The sequence below is a fragment of the Phyllobates terribilis genome, unplaced genomic scaffold (assembly GCF_046119375.1).
Source record: "Phyllobates terribilis strain yellow unplaced genomic scaffold, ASM4611937v1 Scaffold_110__1_contigs__length_5578470, whole genome shotgun sequence".
Taxonomy (NCBI): Eukaryota; Metazoa; Chordata; class Amphibia; order Anura; family Dendrobatidae; genus Phyllobates; species Phyllobates terribilis.
The window spans coordinates 4706409-4725367 of NW_027362870.1; positions in this window are offsets into that span (position 1 = coordinate 4706409).

The window sequence follows — 18959 nt, forward strand, 5'->3', positions numbered from 1 at the left end:
CTGCACCCACAACACCAGCCTCAGCGGTCTGCCCTGTAGCGGCGGTTCACTCTGACCGCAATCCACGGGTGGCGTAGTCGTACATTTAAACATCAAAACCACATAAATAGTTCCGCCACTGGTTTGACCGCCCTGAGCCACGGAACCGGGTCGCCGCCACGAAGACTACAACCACCAGCATCCACCAAAAAGGGTCCGGCTCCGGGTGTCCCAAGGCCCAGGGGGTGCGTCAGAACATTTTCATCACCTTTCACAATCACCAATGGGACAAGGCAGGGATGTCCTCTGTCCCCTCTCTTATACATCCTAGTGACGGAGCACCTGCTCTCATCAATTCGCCATAACCCCAATATTAGGTGGATTGAGGTGGGAGGCACCGAGTACAAGTGCTCTCTATTTGCTGATGATGTCCTAGTATATATCACTCAATCACATATATCCATCCATGCTGTTATGGCTGAAATAGATCACTTTGTTACATGGTCAAATTTTAAAATCAATGCAGCGAAGTCTGAGGCCCTCGATGTCTCCCTCCCCAAATCCATATAGGATTCCATCCAGTCCAACTTTCCCTTTGCCTGGCCCTCACAGGGTATCAAATACTTAGGAATTCCTATTCATAGAGACCTCTCCCATCTATGTTATCTTAATTTTGGGCCCTTTATTGAACAACTCCATACAGACCACGGTTGGCAAGTTAGAACTGTAAGATTCACTACGTGAACCACTGGTGTTTTGTGGAAAAGCACATGTACACTGCGTTCCAAATTATTATGCAAAAAGTGTTTAGGAGTGATAAGGGAAGAATTTGTTTGTTTGTCAGTTAAACTCATTGATGGTGATGTGTGTCAGGGCTCTTTATATCACTGTAAGCAATTGCAGACACCTGTGCTAATTAGTTTGGCAGGTGTGTCCAATGAAAGGCAAGACTACTTAAGAAGGCTCTCTCACATTATTAAGCAGCCTACATTTTCTGCCAAAATGGGAAAGAAAAAGGATGTGTCGGCTGCTGAGAAGCAACAAATTGTGGAGTGTTTAGGTCAAGGCATGACTACAATCAACATTGTGCGATGATCAGGATGAAGTGTCTTGGCAATCAAGAAGTATGTAGCTGATTCACAGTACACACGTGTGCGTGCTGATAAGGGCAAATTGAGGACTCTTTCCTACAGGCAATTACGTCAGGTTGAAAGAGCAGCGGCAAAAAAGCCTTGTCATAGCAGCAGACAAGATTTTGAAGCTGCTTGTGCCTCCAACGTCCCCCGAACAACAAGATGCAGGGTCCTTCAGAGGTTTGCAGCTGTGCATACGCCATCCTGTCGACCTCCTCTATCCACTTCACACAAGCAGAAACGGCTCCAGTGGGCCAAACATTACATGAAGACTGATTTCAAAACAGTTTTGTTCACGGATGAGTGCCGTGCAGCGCTCGATGGTCCAGATGGATGGAGTGGAGGATGGCTGGTTGATGGACACCCCACGCAAACACGGCTACAGCGCCAACAAGGAGGAGGTGGAGTAATGTTTTGGGCTGGAATCATGGGGAGAGAGATTGTCGGCCCCTTTAGGATCCCTGAAGGCGCTAAAGATGAACTCCATAATGTATGTGGATTTTCTCAAACAGCACTTCCTGCCATGGTTCAAGAAGAAGAACCGTGTATTTCACAGCAAGATCATTTTTCTGCATGATAATGCACCATCTCATGCTGCACATAAAACATCTGCATCTCTGGCTGATATGGGCATAAAAGGGGACAAACTTATGGTGTGACCCCCATGCTCCCCTGACCTCTACCCCATTCAGAACCTTTGGAGCATCATTAAAAGGAGTGTCTATGATGGCGGGAGGCAGTTCACATCTAAGCAACAGCTCTGGGAGGGTATTCTGTCCTCATGCAAAACAATTGAAGCAGAAACCATCCAAAACCTGACAAATTCAATGGACGAGAGAGTTCAGAAGCTCCTTTCAAACAAGGGGTCCTATGTGAAAATGTAACATCACCTAGAATAAAGTTTTGAGTTGAAAACTGTTTGATTTCAGTTTCTAACAACCTGCTAATGCTTATAATTTCAAAAATGACCATTTTTTTGGTCTTTATTAAAATGAAAAGGTTGATCGAAAAGTTTGGGGGATCTAAGAGTGTGGCAACCCAGTAGTCATGATTACTTCGAATTCTGACAATATGAGGGTCATGCTGCAGGTAGTGCAGCAAGAAGGCACTTATGTGTCTTGCGCATCTCGGAGCCCCAAAATTATTTTCCGGGCTAGATGCAGCTAAAAATTATTTTTAATTTTAAATCTGGTGAAGCTTTAGTATAGATGGCCTAATAGGATCAGTGCTGCACACTGCTACAAAGCCCAAATTATTTTCCAGCCAAGATACAGATAAACATGATTAGTAATTTGAAAGCTTAAAACGGTTGGTAGGGTGATTTTAACCAATCATCAAGCTTTTACTCTCCCCAGGATGACACAGGGGTAGAAAAGTCGTTTCGGATCCATGATTTGTTCATCTTTATGAACGTGAGTCTGTCTACATTATCAGTGGAGAGCCGCGTGCGCTTATCTGTCAGCACACCACCAGCAGCGCTGAACACACGTTCAGACAGAACGCTGGCTGCGGGGCATGACAAGATCTCCAAGGCGTAAGTGGCTAGCTCCGGCCATTTATCCAGATTGGAAGCCCAAAAAGAGCAAGGGTCCAGTGACACAGTCGTGGCTTCAATGTTTACTTGGAGATACTCCTGTACCATCGTCTCTAGGCGTTGACTATGTGTCAGACTTCTTGTCTCCTGTGGCCTTGCAAAGGATGGGCTAAAAAAGTGGTGAAATGATTCCGCAAAATTGATGTTACCAGCAGATACTGTGGTTCTGTTACGGTTTGAGTGCTGAACACTTGACGGTCCCACGGTTGGCAAGTTGGAACTGTGAGATTCACTACGTGCACCACTGGTATTTTGTGGAAAAGCACATGTAAGATTCTGCAACAGTCTCTGCTGATACTCCTGCATGCGTGCATCCCTTTCTATGGCAGGAATAATTTCTGCAAATTTACTTTTGTACCGGGGATCTAACAGTGTGGCAACCCAGTAGTCAGGATTATTTCTAATTCTCACAATTCGAGGGTCATGTTGCAGGTAGTGCAGCAAGAAGGCACTCATGTGTGTTGCGCATCCAGGAGCACCAAGTCCCTGTTGTGTTGGTGGCGAGGTAACAATCATGCTTCCTTCCTCTGTCCTCTCCCCCCAACCTCGCACAACAGAAATGTGATCAAGGTCTCCCTCATCTGATGAGTCTTCCATCAGTTCGTCCTCCACTTCTTCCTGGGCTCCTGCACCTTCCTCACTAGCTTGGCTGCTACCATGCGCCCTGGTAAAACCATCTCCCCCACCCTCACATGCCTGCCGCCTTGGTGCTGCCGACCGTCTGGACCTTGCAGATGTTAGCCCTTCCGCATACAACTCCTCCTCCTCTACTTCCTCCACCTCCTCTTGTGCCACCACCTGACTCCGAATTCTGTTTAACATGTGCTCCAGCATGTAAATCACCGGAATAGTCATGCTGATAATGGCATCGTCAGCACTAAACATCTTCGTCGCCATTTCAAAACTGTGCAGAAGGGTGCATAGGTCCCTGATCTGAGACCACTCCTCCAGCGTGATTTGCCCCACCTCTGAATCTCGTTGGCCCAGGCTATACGTCAGAACGTATTGCACCAAGGCTTGTCGGTGCTGCCACAGTCTCTGCAACATGTGCAGAGTTGAATTCCACCGGGTAGGCACATCGCATTTTAGCCGGTGAAGTGGCAGGCCCAACGACTTCTGTAGAGATGTAAGTCGCTGAGCTGCGGGATGCGAACGGCGGAAGTGAGCACACAGCGACCGTGCCCTCTGCAGAAGGCCATCTAGTCTGGGATAGTGGACTAAAAATTGCTGGACAACCAGGTTCAACACGTGAGCCATACAAGGCACGTGTGTGACATTGCCCCGGCGAAGGGCCGCACCCAGGTTTGCAGCATTGTCGCACACGGCCTTCCCTGGTTTCAGGTCCAGTGGAGACAACCATTCATGAAATTGGTTCTCCAGAGCTGACCACAACTCCTCAGCTGTGTGACTCACATTTCCCAGACATTTCAATGTAAAAACCGCCTGATGACGTTGAGCCCTACTGCCAGCATAGTAAGGAGGTGTGCAGGATCCCTTCTGCGCAGTTAGAAAGCTTATGGCATGACCAGACAGGCTTTGGGTGCAGGTGGAAGACCGAGAGGAGGTTGAGGAGGCAGAAGCAGTGGAGGAACTTTGACATAAAGAGGATTGACGCACAACTCGTGGGGACGGCAAGACTTGGACAGCAGCCCCTTGTCCTGCTGTCACCATAGTTACCCAGTGCCCAGTCAGCGACATGTAACGCCCCTGTCCATGCCTACTCGTCCAAGTGTCTGTGGTGAAATGCACCCTGTCACACACAGAGTTTCTCAAAGAAGCGGTGATGTTGTGTGCGACATGCTGGTGGAGCGCAGGCACACCTTTCTTTGAGAAGTAGTGCCGACTGGGCATCTGGTACTGGGGCACTGCGACGGACATAAGGTCTCGAAAATCCTCTGTGTCCACCAGGCGGAAAGGCAGCATTTCTGTAGCCAAGAGCTTGCAGATGGTGAAATTCAACCTCTTAGCTTTCTCATGGCTAGGAGGAAATGGTCTTTTACTTGTCCACATCTGAGGGACCGAGGGCTGGCTATTGTGCTTAGACGGGGTTGATAAGGGTGTCCCCGGCAAACTGCCGGTCTGTGAGGAAGATGCAGGCGGACATGTTAGGTTGCCTTGATCCAAAGGTGGTGCTATCGATGTCGGACAGCGCTCAACACCAGCTGGTGTTCCCACCTCCAAAGAAAATGATGACCTGCCAATCACGCTGGCTGTTGCGGGTAAAGAGGTGGCAGATCTGCGCCCCAAAACAGGTGTGACTGCTGTCCCCCCAGTCACAGAGGATGAAGAGGCCGCGGATGCACAAGATATGGCAGACGGTGGTTGGCCCGGCCGGCTAGGCCGCATTGTAGCACACTGAGCTTCCCACTGCAACTTATGCTTCATGTCCATGTGCCGGTTCATGCATGAAGTACTCAAACTATGTATTTTTTGGCCTCTACTTAGCTTTGGCTGACAAATGTTACAGATAACACGAGTTGGGTCATCTTTATCGATCTGAAAAAATGCCCAGGCTATGCAAGGCTTAGCACCCATGCGACCTGAAGAGCCACCACGACTTGTGGTGAGAGGCAGAGTTGTGTTTGAGGATGCAGTTGTTGACGTGCTTCCAGTACTACGTCTCTGTCCAGGAAGGCGCAACCTGACCTCGTCGTCACTAGCATCTTCCTCCACCTCCTCTGCTGACCTCATCTCTTGGCTGACTGTGGGTTGACAGTAAGTGGGATCTCCAACCTCATCATCATCACCCTGTGCGTTATCACACCCGTCGTCCTCAGAGCCAACCTGTTCCTGCCCTGACAAAAAACTAAAGTTGTCGCTCCAATCAGGTATTTGAGTCTTATCATCGTCTTCCTCATTGTCTCCACCAACAGGAGTTACAGTTTGGGAATGAGGGTCTACATTATGGTCAGAACCTTCTGCGTCTGGTCCTGGATCCGACTCATAAAGATTCTGGGCATCAGTGCAGATCATTTCCTCGTCTGGATTCACAGAAGCGCTGGAGTCGACCTCTGATTCCCAGGCTATAGTATGAGTAAACAGCTCTGCAGACTCAACCATCTGTTCTACCTCATACTCAGACGGGCAGCTGGAGATTTGGGAGCTGTGAGGAAGCAAGTGCGATTGGGGTGACACCTTTGAGGACTGGAGTATTTGTGATGTTGAAGTTGATGTGGAGGAGAGCCCACTTAAAGGAGCACTTGATATCCGTTGAAGCACCTGCTGTTTTTGTGCCTCATCTGGAATTTGTAGCGATTGGCGTGGCCGTAAGAAAGGGATCTTATCACATTGTCCGCTAAAAGAAGTAGACATTTTAGTTTGGCTGGAAGATGGTCTTTCTTCTGCAGATGTTACTGTTGCTTTAACACCTACCCCACGGACACAACCTTTTTTTCCCTTCCCAACACGCCTATTCCCCTTTCCACCAGCAGCAGGCCTTTTTCCACTCATTTTGGTGGTTAACTAATTCACAACTCTGGAGTTGTTTGCACAAAAAAACAATGGATGGTAACCGAGCAGAGCTGAGTGGCCAAACTGTGGTATTAGGCCAAAACTATTGGCTGGGTTAGATGCAGAAAAAAATTATATTCAATTTGCAACCTGATGGAGGTCAGTATAGATGGACTAATACAACAAGTCCCACACACAGCTAGAAGCCCAATATTTTTTCAGAGGTAGATGCAGAAAAAAATATATTCAGTTTGCAACCTGATGGAGGTCAGTATAGATGGACTAATACAACAAGTCCCACACACAGCTAGAAGCCCAATATTTTTTCAGAGGTAGATGCAGAAAAAAATATATTCAGTTTGCAACCTGATGGAGGTCAGTATAGATGGACTAACAGAGAAAGTCCCACACACTGCTAGAAGGCCAAATATTTTTTCAGAGCTAGATGCAGAAAAAAATTATATTCAGTTTGCAACCTGATGGAGGTCTGTATAGATGGATTAATAGAACAAGACCCACACACAGCTAGAAGCCCAATATTTTTTCAGAGGTAGATGCAGAAAAAAATATATTCAGTTTGCAACCTGATGGAGGTCAGTATAGATGGACTAATACAACAAGTCCCACACACAGCTAGAAGCCCAAATATTTTTTCAGAGGTACTGTAGATGCAGATAAAAATTATTTTTAATTTGCAACCTGATGGAGGTCAGTATAGATGGACTAATAGAGAAAGTCCGACACACAGCTAGAAGCCCAAATATTTTTTCAGAGGTACTATAGATGCAGATAAAAATTATTTTTAATTTGCAACCTGATGGAGGTCAGTATAGATGGACTAATAGAGAAAGTCCCACACACTGCTAGAAGGCCAAATATTTTTTCAGAGCTAGATGCAGAAAAAAATTATATTCAGTTTGCAACCTGATGGAGGTCAGTATAGATGGACTAACAGAGAAAGTCCCACACACTGCTAGAAGGCCAAATATTTTTTCAGAGCTAGATGCAGAAAAAAATTATATTCAGTTTGCAACCTGATGGAGGTCAGTATAGATGGACTAATAGAGAAAGTCCCACACACTGCTAGAAGGCCAAATATTTTTTCAGAGCTAGATGCAGAAAAAAATTATATTCAGTTTGCAACCTGATGGAGGTCTGTATAGATGGATTAATAGAACAAGACCCACACACAGCTAGAAGCCCAATATTTTTTCAGAGGTAGATGCAGAAAAAAATATATTCAGTTTGCAACCTGATGGAGGTCAGTATAGATGGACTAATACAACAAGTCCCACACACAGCTAGAAGCCCAATATTTTTTCAGAGGTAGATGCAGAAAAAAATATATTCAGTTTGCAACCTGATGGAGGTCAGTATAGATGGACTAATACAACAAGTCCCACACACAGCTAGAAGCCCAAATATTTTTTCAGAGGTACTGTAGATGCAGATAAAAATTATTTTTAATTTGCAACCTGATGGAGGTCAGTATAGATGGACTAATAGAGAAAGTCCCACACACTGCTAGAAGGCCAAATATTTTTTCAGAGCTAGATGCAGAAAAAAATTATATTCAGTTTGCAACCTGATGGAGGTCAGTATAGATGGACTAACAGAGAAAGTCCCACACACTGCTAGAAGGCCAAATATTTTTTCAGAGCTAGATGCAGAAAAAAATTATATTCAGTTTGCAACCTGATGGAGGTCAGTATAGATGGACTAACAGAGAAAGTCCCACACACTGCTAGAAGGCCAAATATTTTTTCAGAGCTAGATGCAGAAAAAAATTATATTCAGTTTGCAACCTGATGGAGGTCTGTATAGATGGATTAATAGAACAAGACCCACACACAGCTAGAAGCCCAATATTTTTTCAGAGGTAGATGCAGAAAAAAATATATTCAGTTTGCAACCTGATGGAGGTCAGTATAGATGGACTAATACAACAAGTCCCACACACAGCTAGAAGCCCAAATATTTTTTCAGAGGTACTGTAGATGCAGATAAAAATTATTTTTAATTTGCAACCTGATGGAGGTCAGTATAGATGGACTAATAGAGAAAGTCCGACACACTGCTAGAAGGCCAAATATTTTTTCAGAGCTAGATGCAGAAAAAAATTATATTCAGTTTGCAACCTGATGGAGGTCAGTATAGATGGACTAATAGAATGATGCTATGCCCAAAAGATTTTACTTCACTAGGTGCAGTAAAAAAATTGGTATTCTATACACAGGTGGTATATCTTGCAACACAGATAGGCTACTCCACTGACTAACACACTCTGCAATAGGCCAAAAAGGATTAGCTTTGCTAGATTCAGCCAAATGCTGTGAAAAAAACTTGCACAGCACTGGCACAGACCTGCCTGGCAAAAACTGATAGGAACTGATGTAACCTAGTCCTGAAAAGGACTCCAATTACAATTAGTCTTTACTCCCACAATCTATCTATTTAAGAGCACAGACCTGCCTGATAAAAGTCGTAGGAAATGCTGTAACCTAGTCCTTAAAAGGACTGCAATCACAACTATTCCCTACTCCCAAGCTATCTGTATATTTGTGCGAACATTGGCTTGAAATTAACAAGGTATAGCGCACACAGCAACAGCGGTGCCGTCTAACACGCAGCTGCAGCAGTGAGAAAATGGTGGCGACGGGGAAAATGGCTTGGTCTTATAGGGCAAGGACATGTGACATACACTGCCAATGACACATGCCCTTGCTTGTGTGAAAAAAGCACTTCGCTCCGTGTGTGCGCTGCTGATAGGCTGACAGATTGCACCTCCCCACTGTAAATGCGGGAAAGAGAAAAAAAAAATGGAGATCTTCATTATTCCTGCAGAGATCCATCCCCTGCCCCTCCCCCCACCCCGCTGTACACTCAAACTGCGTATTAACATTAATTTTCATCATTACTGAGAAAAAATCCAGTTATGATTTTGGTGCACGAACAGTTATCGAACATAACCTCGAACAGCCGAATTTTTCTCAAATTGTTCGTGTTCGCCGAACGGCTCGAACACCGCCCAAAACAGCTCGAATTTGAGATTGGCGAACAGTTCGAGTAGAACAACGCTCATCTCTATTTGGCGCGGGTTAAGTCTCTGGGCATGCTGGAGGTAAGCCAAGTTCTTGTGGTCAGTGCAAATTATTACCGGGTGAAGAGCCCCTTCGAGCAGGTAACGCCACTCCTCCAATGCCAGCTTGATGGCCAATAACTCTCGATCTCCAATGGAATAGTTGCGCTCAGAAGAGGAAAAGAGTTTGGAGAAGAAGCCACAAGTTATCATTCTCCCGGAAGATGATTTTTGGGTAAGTACCGCTCCGGCTCCAGAGGAGGAGGCGTCAACCTCCAGGAAGAACTGCTTGTTGCCATCTGGACGATGCAGCACCGGGGCGGAAGAGAAGGCCTGTTTTAAGGAAAGAAAGGCCTCCTCTGCTTCGGGCGGCCACTCTCTGGGATTAGTGCCCTTACGGGTGAGCGCGGAAATTGGGGCAGTCCGGGAAGAGAAGTGCGGTATGAAGAGGCGGTAGTAGTTGGCGAAGCCCAGGAACCGCTGAATGGCCTTCAACCCCTCCGGTCGGGGCCATTTCTCGATGGCAGACAGTTTCTCTGGATCCATTCGTAGGCCGGTCTGAGAAATAATGTAGCCCAAAAACGGAAGCGAGGTCTGCTCAAAGAGGCACTTCTCATATTTAGCGAAGAGGTGATTCTGCCTGAGCCTGAGCAGGACCTGACGAACGTCTCTCCGGTGAGTCTGGAGATCCGGAGAGAAGACCAAGATGTCGTCCAGGTACACCACTACGCAGGAGTAGAGAAGGTCCCGGAAGATGTCATTGACCAACTCTTGAAAGACGGCAGGAGCGTTACAGAGACCAAAGGGCATTACCAGATATTCATAGTGGCCGTCCCGGGTGTTGAATGCAGTCTTCCATTCATCCCCTTGACGGATACGGACCAGGTTGTACGCCCCACGGAGGTCCAGTTTGGTGAAGATTCTAGCCCCCCTCAGACGATCAAATAATTCTGGAATGAGCGGAAGGGGGTACTTATTCTTCACCGTGATCTGGTTAAGGCCTCTATAGTCTATGCAGGGACGGAGAGAGCCGTCCTTCTTTTTTACGAAAGAGAAGCCTGCTCCCGCCGGGGAGGTGGATTTCCGGATGAATCCCCTGGCCAAATTCTCCTCAATATATTCGGACATCGACCGGGTCTCCGCAGCGGACAATGGGTAAATACGCCCACGGGGAGGCGTAGCACCGGGTAACAGGTCGATAGGACAGTCGTATGGTCTATGAGGGGGTAATGTCTCTGCCTCCTTTTTATTAAAGACATCAGCAAATGACCAATAGGGAATCGGAAGTCCAGGTAGATTAGTTGGGGTAGGAGAAGGACGGGCGGGATGAACAGGAACCAAACAAGTCTTATGACAGTCCTGTCCCCAGCGAAGGACTTCTCCGGTCTGCCAGTCAAGCACGGGTGCATGTCTCTGGAGCCAAGGTAGACCTAGTAAGAGGGCGTGAGAGAGTCCAGGCAGAACATGAAAAGAGATGCTCTCAGAATGCAGCATTCCCACCTGCAGAGTTACGGATTCGGTGATGAGTTGGATGGGACGTGGTAAGAGGCCCCCATCCACAGCAGCGACAGATAATGGTATAGCCAGAGGTTTGGTGGGAATGCGGTATTTTTCTACCAGGGCCTGTGAAATAAGATTCCCGGCCGCTCCAGAGTCAAGTTGGGCTAGTTCGAAAAAACGATTCTCCCCGCAGATAATTGAGACTGACAGCAGCAGAGATGGAGAGGATTTATTCTTGTCTAGGTCGACCTCTCTGAGCGAACCTAGACACAGGCGTTTCCCGACCTCTCCGGGCAGGTACGGATCCGGTGCTCCTTACTGCCACAGTAGAAGCAGCTCCCCTCGGCACGGCGTAAGTCCTGACGGGTTTTGACCATCTTGGTCTGGTCGACCTGCATAGGCTCAGGAGAGTGTACCTGGGGAGAAACGGAGGGAGTGACGGATTTCTGAAAAGTAGGAGCTAGACGTGGAAACCTCCTCTCACGGGTGACTTCTTTGGCACGCTCCTGGAACCGTAGGTCAATCCGGGTGGCAAGAGTTATTAGGTCATCGAGAGTGGTAGGAATCTCTCGACCGGCAAGTTCATCTTTAATACGGCCGGACAGACCCTCCCAGAAGACAGATACCAGAGCGTCGTTATCCCAGGCCAGCTCCGAGGCAAGGGTACGGAACCGTATGGCATATTGGCCCACGGTGAGACTTCCCTGACGGAGGCGTAGCAGAGATGATGCGGATGAGGTCTTCCGTCCAGGTTCGTCGAAGACTTTCCGGAAAGCCGTGAAAAAGGCAGGCAAGTCGGACACCAGGGGGTCTCCTCTCTCCCATAGAGGATTTAGCCAGGCCAGGGCCTCCCCGGTGAGATGGGACATGATGAAGGCAATTTTGGCCCGGTCGGAGTTAAACTGGTGGGACAGGAGTTCAAAGTGCAGGGTGCACTGATTTATAAAGCCCCGAGCCTGAGCGGAGTCGCCTCCGAAGCGAGGAGGTGCAGAAAGCCGGAGTCCGGGGTAGGATACCATAGTATTGGTGGGCAGCGGAGCTGCCGGATTGCGAGTCATGGCACTGGCGGTGGTTGCTGGTGGAGCAGTCAGAGTGTCCAGGCGAGAATTGACATTCCGCAGGTGACCCAGGATGGACTCCTGTTGGGACCTCTGACGGGACAGTTCATGACACAGGTCCGAGAGTGAGGGAGCTTGGGTGCCACCGGGTTCCATGGCCCGAGCAAACTGTAACGGGTCTGGGAGGCGGAACCTCTGAGCTACTATACAAGGGGGCGGTCCTTGTAAGGGAGCGGGTGGCGACCAGGGAAGACGGGCAGGCAGTCACAGCAGGTGACCGGGACAGTCTCTGAGTGAACGGGCTGGAGGTCACGGCAAGTGACCGGGGCAGTCTCTGGATGAACGGGCAGGAGGTCACGGCAAGTGACCGGGGCAGTCTCTGGATGAACGGGCAGGAGGTCACGGCAAGTGACCGAGGCAGTCTCTGGATGAACGGGCAGGAGGTCACGGCAAGTGACCGGGGCAGTCTCTGGGTAAAGGGTAGGTACGACCTGTGATGGCAGAGCCTCCAGGTAGGCTAGCAGGCAGATGGTAGATGTGTGCTCCCAGGTGAGCAAGCGAGAGTCTCTGGAATGGCAGGTGGTCACAGCACGTGACGGCGGAGCCTCCAGGTAGGCTAGCAGGCAGGTAACAGGTGTGCGCTCCCAGGTGAGCGGGCAGGAGTCTCTGGAATGGCAGGTGGTCACAGCACGTGACGGCGGAGCCTCCAGGTAGGCTAGCAGGCAGGTAGCAGGTGTGCGCTCCCAGGTGAGCGGGCAGGAGTCTCTGGAATGGCAGGTGGTCACAGCACGTGACGGCGGAGCCTCCAGGTAGGCTAGCAGGCAGGTAGCAGATGTGCGCTCCCAGGTGAGCGGGCAAGCTGGTCCATAGACAGACTGACAGGAGTAGGAAGGCAGACCGTCGGACCTCAGGCTAGCAAGCAGGTAGGAGGAATGTCAGGCAGGAAACAGACAGCAAACTGGCAGGATTCTGGCAGGTAACTGGCTGGTAACTGGCAACGGGACCTGAGGGCTGAAGCAGAGTAGTGAACAGTGCAACAACATTGCTCGGGCACCTCCATTTTGGAGGAGGTGCCTTATATATGGTGAAGTCCTCTGGCCATTGGCCGGGGACTCCTTAGGACGGCGCGCGCGGCCCCTTTAAGAGGGAGGGAGCGCGCGCCCTAAGCACAAGGGCCGGGAAGGAGCGCGCGCTGCCAGCAGAGCGGGAGGAGGACGCCGGGCTCGGAGCAGAGGGGTGAGGGGAACAGCGTCCCTGCCTAGCAGAGGGCAGGGACGCCGGCGCTACACATTTTCCTTCCTTCATGCATGGCGATGAAGAATTGAATGTACCACATGGCCCGTGAATCATATTCTTTGTCACTGTATCATAGAGCTTTTGATCGGTTTCTGGGTTTGGTATCTCAGCACATATGATTTCGTCAATTTGGTTCGGATGCAATTTTTCCTTTAACCACAGCAGTAAGTGCACATGAGGCAAACCTCGCTTTTGCCACTCGATCGAGTACATGAAGCATTGCATATCACCAAATATGTTACCTTTTGTAAGTAGAGCTACCAACTTCTGTACTTTTATTCTAAATACTCGAGCTGTTAAGTCTTGTCTGTCCGTTGAATTTTGACCAGCCATAAGCTCTTTGGTGATTTCTGGCCAAGCGGGGTTGCAAGTCATTGTAATAAATAAATCAGGCCTCCCATAATTACGTACGTATGTGAACGCATCTTGTGTGTATTCGTGTAGGTATCTCGGGCTATTTACAAATGATGACGGGAGAATCACCATCTGACCTAAGTTATTTGGATCCAAATCCGCATAATTTCTTATTGCATCTTGCAAGTGAATATAATTTTCTGCGCGCAGTTTTTTTTGATTTAAAGAAATGACCCTTAAGCGCTCACTTTCCATCTTTACATACATGTTGACTAGAAACTGATGAAGTAGGAGCCTACACTTAAGCATCAAATTAAAATCGCTGCGACGGACCATCAAGTGAAAGGCATAAAAATCTTTGCAGGACACCTTTTTGCTTGGCATTGCTTGTTTGGTAATTGGATTTATCTGAGGAATATCAATGCTGTACCCCTCTTGTCCTTTCCAAAAAATTATTGGGTACTCGAGAGCGTCATAGAATCTATGTGTATCGGGAACCCTAGTAAGCATGCCATCGCGCGGCTGCACAACGATGTCCCGAGACATAGTTTGTTCGCTACTAACTATTACAGCAGCTATTTCATTTGTAGTAGGGGTATTGAATCGTCTCTCATGTTGACCACGTGGTACACGGTCTGGGTGAATCACTACTTTGAAATGATCGTCATTGATCATTCTGTCTCTAGCCGTTTTAAATTCATGCACCAAAATGTTGTGGTCTTGAAGTAGTCGTTGTAATTTTTTAACTATGTTTCTATCTACGCTTTGCACGCACTCAGTACGCCTGTTGATTTGTTCTTCTTCGTCACCTATGAAATAAACTTGTAAAAATTGTGGTTGCGAAATGGACGTAGGAATTAAAGAACCGATACGGTGGTATACTTGTCCTTGTATTGTAAAGGTCGGGCAAAACCCTGGCATTGAGACAATTTGATCTGCTCCAAAAGACGTCATATGAAAGCACATGTTGTGTTTTCTTATATTATTTAGAAAAAGGCGAGATTCATCAGTTTCATTAGAGAAAAGCTCTTTTAAAGGTTGAACTGGCTCGTCTATATAAGGAAGAGCTAATTTCCCGCCCAAACAACACATACCTGCTGCTTCCTCTTTCCACTTAAGAGCTCCGCAATATTTGCAATCTATGGTCATTGCTTCTATTTTTATAAGCTTGTGAGTTTCATAATAAAGAGTCTCGTCATACTCAAATGCAGCTTTATGAAACAATATCCATGTATTTCTTGTAAATGTTTGACGTTGCTGTGCTGCCCTTTCAGCAACAGTGCGTCTGCGAGATTCGGCCATTTCATAAGTTTCAGTGGCTCTTTGGGACGCCATGTAAGTCGCTTGCTGCTGACGTCGAGTTTGGGACTGTTCTGGAGTTTCAGCAGCCCGTTGAGACGCCAGATACTCCGCATGCTGTTCACGTCGGGCTTGGGACTGTTCTTGAGTTTCAGCAGCCCGTTGAGACGCCAGATACTCCGCACGCTGTTCACGTCGGGCTTGGGACTGTTCTTGAGTTTCAGCAGCCCGTTGAGACGCCAGATACTCCGCATGCTGTTCACGTCGAGCTTGGGACTGTTCTGGAGTTTCAGCAGCCCGTTGAGACGCCAGATACTCCGCATGCTGTTCACGTCGGGCTTGGGACTGTTCTGGAGTTTCAGCAGCCCGTTGAGACGCCAGATACTCCGCATGCTGTTCACGTCGGGCTTGGGACTGTTCTTGAGTTTCAGCAGCCCGTTGAGATGCCAAAAACTCCTCATTCCGTTTACGTCGGGCTTGGGATTGTCCTGGAGTCTCTGCAGCTCTATGTGCCGCACAACGCACCGCCTGCTCAAGCCTTCGTTGCTCAGCTTGTTGCGACGTCTCATCACGTCTAATTATTTTCATAGTTCGGGCTTTATTAGAGCTTTGCGAAATGTTAGACGTACGCTTTCGCGGCATTTTTATAAGTACTAATTACAAAATAGGTACTTAGTAAAGTTCAAACAAAATACTAAAACAATCTAATTAGTTATATTACGATCGCTGTACAGACGATATCAGTTGTATATGACTGGTCTATGAGGAGCAGCTGTGGCGCGGTTACCCATAGCAACCATTCCCAGTGCTCTGTGGGAGCTGAGAGCAGCCTGCTGGTGCTGTGGGTGACATGCTGCGCTGCACACACACAGGGCTGTGCTGCACACAGGAGGGGAGGACGCCATTTGTGTAGCGCTGCTGCCGGTGCTGTCAGGCTGCAGTGTGTGCATCCTCCATGGAGCTGCGCTCAGGTTACTGCCCCTCCCCGTGTGTGAGTCACTTCCCCTCCGCCCAGGTGAGGCGCTCGGAACTTTCCCGGCTGCAGCAGCTGGCGCAGGTGAGCGCATGTTTTATTATACGGTGTTATGTGGGGGGACAATGGCGGCGGGGACCCCCTGTGTGAGGACAATGATGGCCCGGTGCCCCCGGGCAACCTGCAGGAGGAAGCCTCACACTCCCCCCGGGCTGTGGGCGCGGGCAGGCCGTGCTGGGACGTGTAGTTCCCTAGTAACCTGTTCCTGACATATGGGCTGTTTTCTGGGCTATTTTTTTTTTTTTTTAAGTCTGAGAAAATGTCATAAATTATCCTTCTCCCTTCAGCTGTTTCCAGAGTGTAATGTATCAGGGTGAGCTCATGACTGACAGCTGCCAAAGTTTCTAGGAAATGTCAGTCCCTGGGGGTCGTGTGTGAACCCCCTGTGCCACACTTGTACCTGGCCACGGTATATGATCACCCCTGTATTCTGACTGTGGACAGGCGGCAACTGTGACCTCACTATACAATGATCCACTATGGGCAAATGATTGTATTATCAATCTTTTCTGACTGCTGTAAATCAGCCATTTAAATATCACCTGTGTATGTGTGTATATAAGAGTTTGATAAATATACTAAAAAGTTTGATAAATATACTAAAATGTGCATTGTAAAATAGTATCTAATTTAATTAAATTTATGGTTCACAATTTTGGTCATAGTGGCTTCCACATAAAAGGTAGATATATGCTGTCGCGGACTTTTATTTAGAACTATTCAAGACAAACAATTCTACGGTACATCATCTTTGTGTAACTCCAACGGTTTAGGCAGCGTACGCCAAGATAGCTCTCAGAGGCCAGATTTTTTTCCGACTTAATTGACATGTATCGTTATATTACGACCAAAATTACATAAAATCATTACAAATTGTAGCCTATATGTTATTCCGATGTATAATCTATATTACTGTAAAGTTTCATGCAAATCCGTCCAGTAGTTTTTTCGTGAAAGAGTAACAAACATACATACTCACAAACTTTCGCATTTATAATATTAGTAGGATGTTAAAGTTTGTGACGCCACCTGTGGATTGCGGCTAAAGGGAGCGGCCGCTGCGGAGCCGTCCTCTGAAGCTGATGTTACTGCAGCAGGGATGGTGTGGCTCTCCACAGGAAGAGCTAGCTCCAGGGCAGTGTAGATGTTGTTGTAAGTTGCGCTGGGCGTTGTAGTGCAGGGAGTGATGGCGCTGCAAGAAACACAGACAAGGTGGTGCAGTCCTCTGGATCTTTACTCACGGTTATTGCAGTCCAAGTTACAGACGTCAAGGTAACTTCCCGTGCCGTGCTGCATTTACTCAGTGAGGGGTTCAGTCCACCCCCAGGTAACTCCGGAGTTCATAGCACGACCCCCTTCTGTGTACTCTCTCTGGCTGTCTCCCCGAATCTCATACCAAGTGTCCCAGTCCAGTACCTGCGGGCCTTGGCGGGCGACGTCTGTTCCGTCCCCTGGGTCCTATATAGCTACCTTCCTGGTGAGACTGGTATGGAATGTTGGCTACTGGACATGAAATACTGCAGCCTCCGGTTTCTAGTTAAGACGTGCAATCTTCTACTAGTTGAGGGACCAGTTCCCTGTATGCAGCCTGACCCCTCCACCATATTTGGGCGTATGGGTGGCCTCTCGCACTGCCTGTACCCCTGGGATCCTTTCTTCTGGTTCCTGGAGCCTTCCTGCTCCCTCTCCTCTCCTTCTCTTCTTCCTCTCAGCCTTGGGCCTCACTGGCTAGGCCCGCCTCTGCAAAAGAGCTCCTACAGAGCCTCTGCTCCTGGCACTTTCCTCCTCAGACTAATCTGTCTTTCTAAGATGGTTTCTCTTTTTATATCTTCCTTCTATGTGCTCCCCTTAACTACGTCCTCCACCCACACCCCTTTACTAGGTTCCCCCCACTCCAGCCAGGGACCAGGGACTGTGCTCTCCCGTAGGAGCAATCTCGCCCTGCCCTCTGAAGTGTGGTGTAATGAATGCAGGTGTTAGGGTCCTGAGCTGTACTCCTTCCTTACCTGAGAGTGAGATACCACAGCTCTGGGTGAGATGCAGTACCTCTGTGGCGACCGAACCCTCAGGGGCGCCACATATATATGTGTGTGTGTATATAATATGTGTGTATGTATATAATGTGTGTGTGTATATATCTATATATATCTATATATACACAGCTCATTTTCATTTTCTCTGATTTTTCTCTTTATAGGTCTATTTTTGAGTAAAATGTACATTGTTGTTTTATTCTATAAGCTACTGACAACATGTCTCCGAAATTCAAAGCTAAACATTTTGTATTTATTTGCAGCAAATGAGAAATCGTCAAAATAATAAAAAAGAAACAGAGAAACAGAGAACTAGTGCTGTCAGACCTCAAATACTGCAAAGAAAACAAGTTCTTATTCATTTAGAAACAACAATACTCATGTTTTAACTCAGGAAGAGTTCAGAAATCAATATTTGGTGGAATAACCATGATTTTTAATCCCAGCTTTCATGCGTCTTGGCTGCTTTCCACCAGTCTTTCACACTGCTTTTGGGTGACCTTATGCCACTCCTGGCACAAAAATGTAAGCAGTTCTTCTTTGTTTGATGGCTTGTGACTATCCATCTACCTCTTGATTATATTCCAGAGGTTTTCAATAGGGTTCAGGTCTGGAGATTGGGCTGACCATGACAGGGTCTTGATGTGGTGCTCCTTCATCCACACATTGATTGACCTAGCTGTGTGGCATGGGGCATTGTCCTGCTGGAAAAAACAGTCCTCAGAGTTGGGGAACATTGCCTGAGCAGAAGGAAGCAAGTGGTTTTTCAAGGATAACCTTGTATGCGACTTGATTCATACGTCCTTTGCAAAGATTAACCTGCCCAATTCCAGCCTTGCTGAAGCATCCCCAGATCATCACCGATCCTCCACCAAATTTCACAGTGGTGCAAGACACTGTGGCTTGTATGCCTCTCCAGGTCTCCGTCTAACCATTAGAAGACCAGGTGTTGGGCAAAGCTGAAAATTAGACTCATCAGAGAAGATTACCTTACTCCAGTCCTCTATGGTCCAATCCTTATGGTCTTTGGCAAACTTCAGCCTGGCTCTCCTTTGCTTCTCATTGATGAAAGGCTTTTTTCTAGCTTTACATGACTTGAGGTCTCTAGGAGCCTGTTATGAACTGTTCTTGCCGTGCACTTCACCTCAGCT